The sequence below is a fragment of the Lineus longissimus genome, chromosome 10, assembly GCF_910592395.1.
Source record: "Lineus longissimus chromosome 10, tnLinLong1.2, whole genome shotgun sequence".
NCBI classification, from domain to species: Eukaryota; Metazoa; Nemertea; class Pilidiophora; order Heteronemertea; family Lineidae; genus Lineus; species Lineus longissimus.
Genome location: NC_088317.1, coordinates 12,050,448 through 12,055,960, shown reverse-complemented (window position 1 = coordinate 12,055,960; position 5,513 = coordinate 12,050,448). Strand labels below are relative to the sequence as shown.

The window sequence follows — 5,513 nt, the reverse complement described above, 5'->3', positions numbered from 1 at the left end:
AACAAGAACGCTTTGAGTAATAACCATGTAACTTTTTATGTGGGTAGAAAAAGATAACGTGTACAGCGGGCATTACAGACCAATAACTCTTTCACGATGTCAACTAAACCTAGTCAGCTATTACACCAGCTGCCCGGGGTTGTCTGAAAAACACTTCACTTTCCTAATACACCAACTCAATATGCTCACGGGGGCATATGCTACGCCCTGCGTTGCTCTTGTTATTGCAGTATTTTTGTTTTTCCTCTGGTTCACCTATAAACTATTTTTCCAATCTCCAATCATGTTTGATGCTTTAGCCATTTTGTTTCAGCTCTTAGATAGTAGAAAAACGTGTTATTCATTATTTCTGGTAACACAAGTCCTGGCACGAAATACCTTTCCCGCCATAATATCAGTACCAAGACGTCACAGGGTAGGTCCTAACTCCAGGAAACGCCTTAGTGCACTGTTCCACGTGAAAAGGGTCACTGCTTGGAGAGCTAAATGGGTCAACATCAGAAAAGCGCGATAATTCAGTCTTTGGAATGTTTCCTTTTTTTGTGCAATTTGTTGATGGAAACTACTTATGTAGAACAGGATGTGACTGGGCAGCGGACAGCTGGGTAATATTGCCCTTAACCCCTCGCCTCCCTAGAGGGGACGATATATCGTCCCTGTATTTTGTCTCGCGTAGGCGGTACTTTATATCGTCCCTATGCTAATGCTTTAGTATAGAACTCTCGGTACACGTTAGACACTATTGTACAGTGTATTCGTGTCCCTGGTGATCTGCAGAAGACTAGATTTAGTTTCATTCATAGTTTGCAGACGGCGCTGCAGTTTGATTGGCGCTTGTGCAGCGTCACAGTACAAGAACTGATTAGCATATAAATTAATATTATGTTGTATTATTCGATCAATCAGTAATAGACAATAGTCAATCAAAGGTTATCAATCAAGTTACGTTGATCATTAACAGGTTGTAACTGCATCAATTACAGTTCCATATACTTTGTTCAAATCAGAAAAATCAATCAATTAGAGCAAAATCAATCAAAAAATATTGATTATTACTGATTATTGATTACCTCTTACCTAATTGATACCCAGAAACAACGCCAATTGATAGCCAAGGTAATCAGCTTTACAAAAATGTATGGTTTTATTAAGGAGGTACAATATTTAAAAGTATTTTTACGTTATTTTGCATAAAACTGGTAGAAAATCTCGGTACATCGCGTTACATAGGCCTCGGGAGCCAAAGGGTTAACAATGCCTAAGTTCCTTTAATAATTTTGGTACCAACCCAAGTGCTTGAAGTGGTTGGAATACCATAACCTATGCAGACATGTGAGGGCCATTTACACGGAACCAGTGATCTTGACCGATCCAGTTCATTCTAGATTGGTTTGCTGCGTTTATCCTCTTGACTCCCAAAACTTGAAAATCACGGGATCCCAGGGTGGTCACGTGGTTGCGAAATTGGGTCTGACGTTCACGATGTATGGCGCCCGCATACAACCGCCAAAGTCCGGTGACGAGGCACCATCTACCCAGGCATGCTCTAACTGACCCTACTGTACATCAAACACGCTAAAACCAGCAATAAAATAGCGTCCCAGCTCAAGGGAATAAAAATATTTATTATTACTGAGACCGACCTGTCGGTCGTTGGGAAAAAACATTATTTCAAAATGACTGACTGGTCGGTCACCGGGATTCAAGAGGTTGACTGCGCACCATTGGTCATTCGCAAGAAACACAATGTTTAAGTTCTGAATATAAAGTTAAAACAAGCCTATCGGCGTCTGATTCACAATGTGGTTTGTGAGGAGTGTCATAGTCGTCAACAGTGTAGCTTACGTATTTCGAAGACCAGTGGAATTGGCGGCGTCAAATTATTAGTGAAATTTATAATTTACAAATTACAAATCGTTTATTGAAACCGTGTAAAAAGTTACATTTTACATAAGATGAAAGTACAATGACCATAAGCATGATGAACTAAATAACTGGTGTGACATTGTTGTGGATTTGGTGGTGTGCAGCTGGAGGAGTGGACAATGTCACAACCAGGGTTCCTACATTATATACAGTGGAACCTCCGTTAGTAGACACCTCTCTATTAAAGACAACCTTTCCAATAAGGACACTAGTTTTGGTCCCAAATTGGTTGTTTCCATTCAATTTTGACTTCTCTAATCAGTCTTTGGGTGTTCCGAATGCTTGACACATTTCGAACATGTTTTGGTTGGAAACAACCCCACAGTCTTACACTTATGGCTGAATGAATGACAGTGCATCACCATAAGCGTCTTCTATTGTCGAGCGTAGTATAAATTGAGCTCCCGGGCCAAGGAGAGACCACTTCGTATTTCGCTTTCTAGGATCTCTGGGCAGAAGCTTTTGCCCCGTATTCTACGGGGATTGAGCGTATGTCCGTTGGGTGCCATGTTGGTCGCCTCGGCCCCAATTTTATTAGCTTACGTTGTCTTTTGGAACTTTGGGCTGTGGGGATCGGAGGATCCTTTTGCCCACCCCACCCCCCCTTTGCGGTCTTTTATTTTCTCGCCCCTGAGTATCAGGTTGATATTCAGGTTTTCCTCCCAATACTTTCAGCGAGATAATGGAAGACGCTTAGGATGTGTTCATTTCGTGTAAGCTCGGTGACGAAATGCTGCGACACTATTCGTCACCAACATGCTTGATGGGTGGTGCCATCTGCACAAAGGACGATGAATTAAATAACTGATGTGACATTGTCGCTGCATTTGCAGGTGTCCACATCGAGGAGTAGATGATGTCACTACATGTACCAGGGTTTGTACTTTCATATACAGTGGACCTACTTTTTGTGGACACCTTCCTATTGAGGACAACCTCTTTAATAAGGACAGTAGTTTTTGGTTCCAAATTGGTTGTTTCCATTCAACTCGACTTCTCAGTTTAGGACACCTCTCTGTTAAAACAGCACTTTTCAGTCCCTGGGGCATTTCTGGAAATTTCATGCTATAGAGCAATAGGTTCAGCTAAGTGACAAGAACAGTACTATAAGACGGTTTTAAAAAGTTGAAAATTATTTATTTAAATGACATATAAATGGTTCAGCAGTACTTGGCAGTGTGCATTATGTAATGAAATATGATTTACATAATATAACATTTTTGTGACAAATAGTACAGATGATGGATAAATCGATACAGTGGATAGCTGTTAGAATATGCAATACATGCAATAGCATTTGTTTTTATTGAGATTTTGCGAGAACCAAGTGGTATTTTGACAAGATAATAGAAAGCCAATAACACTACAAGAACATGACTTCAATACATTGACATTGTAGTACTTGGTATACTAAAAATATTCAAAGATGGGTATCTCGAGTTAAAGTACAAGATGTATGAATGAAGGAGGCACTCGGGTAAGAAATGGTGTCGCTAATGAAAGATTAGAATTAAGACATATCTCTGTATTTCATGTGGTGTACTGACAAATGGTGCAGTTTGTTACCAATTTTGTACATAGTTGGTGTGTCATGTTTATTCATACATCTTGCTCTATAAAAGCGAGTGAGAGAGGCATTGTGACATTAGAGTGTTGTATATCTATAGAATATGTGACCCGTCACAGCAAAACCAGGTACATGTCGCACAGAAGATGAGCCTAAATGACACCAGGAGATAATGGAAGAAATTGATGTGCTCATATTTTACAAAAGGCAGACAATAGATAAATGAACAAACAGTCCGTCTCAACCTGCCAAGCTCAGAGCGACATGCGCCTGGTTTTGCTGTGACGGGTCACATGTACAAAGTTTACATAAAACAAGATTTGTATGTTTATTTAGGAGTACAAAAGTTGTATATAAAATGCCGACTTCATAATGATTTATAGGACACAAAATTTGACATGACAGCATTTTATAAAATATGAATAATCTATAATGAGAATAGTTTTGTAGCACCAATGATTTGAAAATACTGAATTTATTTATTGCATGAATAGAACACAAAAAACAGGATGATACCATGATTGTCACATGCGTGAAATATATTGTCATGGATGGGCATTGGGAACAAAAAGAATTGCTGTTATCAGCTGCATTGGTAGCGATTGCTTTAGCTGATTTTCAGAAACTGACAGGAATGAGAATGTTGATATAGTGTTGAAAAAATATTTTTATAACATACATTGCATAAAATGCCGACTTCATAATGATTTATAGGACACAAAATTTGACATGACAGCATTTTATAAAATATGAATAATCTATAATGAGAATAGTTTTGTAGCACCAATGATTTGAAAATACTGAATTTATTTATTGCATGAATAGAACACAAAAAACAGGATGATACCATGATTGTCACATGCGTGAAATATATTGTCATGGATGGGCATTGGGAACAAAAAGAATTGCTGTTATCAGCTGCATTGGTAGCGATTGCTTTAGCTGATTTTCAGAAACTGACAGGAATGAGAATGTTGATATAGTGTTGAAAAAATATTTTTATAACATACATTGCATTCAAATAACACTAAGAAGTAGACGAGTACTAATTTCGCACACTTGAAAATATATGGACATTGACTGTCACTGGTAGTGGTAGTAGAGTAATTACATGCCATCAGCAGCACTAATTCAGACAGTTTTCGCTGTGCTTCAGTAACTGACTGGAATGACTAAGTTTGATTGTGCTGAAATGATACATAATAACGTACATTGCATAAACAAAATGATTACAAGATTTGTACTGTCTTGAAATATATGGACAGGGACAGTCACTGGAAGTTTGACATGCCATCAGTTGCACTGCTCCCGACAGTTTTCACTGTGCTTCAGTAACTGACTGGAATGACTAAGTTTGATTGTTCTGTATTTGCCTCCATTTGGATTTTGTGAACAAAAGTTACTAACCTTGTGTAATTGAAGTGTCGAATTCGCCTTGGTCGAAATGATAATACAGTAAATAAATCTATTGAATGTTGCTGAAAAGAAAACACTTACTACGTTAGAAGCCATGTACATGATAACACCACCACCACCATTATCAATATCATCACAAGTCAACTGGGGAATATGTGTGATATTTGTTCAAAACTTGCGTATATGGTATTTGCAGGTCTATTGTATTGTAATATATTTTTCACTTTCAAAATTAACTTTTTTACTAGAAATTATGAATCAATACTAACCGTAAGAAGCGTATGAAATTACAGAAGGCCTTCGTCGAAAAATGTAATGTACTTGTACTCATTCGTGTCATTAAACCTGAAAGCAGCACAGCATAACAGTGAAATTACCGTGACATCAATGGATGTCAAACTAACGTAGTGACGTAAATTTGAATTCGAAGTGCACAAATTCACAATTAAGGTTTCGAACACATTGAGAACTGAAAAACTTCATACAAATGCTTTCACACCAATGATATGATTGTGGCGCTCCTGATGAGGTATTGCCCTCTGCTAAGCAGCTTTGGTCGTAACTAGGGTAAATGTTTTTTTCAAGTGATATGAGCGATGCAATA

General features: G+C 38.1%; 1 long non-coding RNA gene across 1 annotated transcript; it reads right to left on the bottom strand.

Annotated features, from left to right (window-relative positions):
- Nucleotides 1–3,041: 3,041 nt before the first annotated feature.
- Nucleotides 3,042–5,104, bottom strand: LOC135494720 (uncharacterized). The gene is made up of 2 exons (XR_010448428.1): nucleotides 4,901–5,104; nucleotides 3,042–4,680 (listed from the first exon to the last, which is right to left on the bottom strand). It is a non-coding gene; the product is annotated as an uncharacterized LOC135494720 (long non-coding RNA).
- Nucleotides 5,105–5,513: the final 409 nt, after the last annotated feature.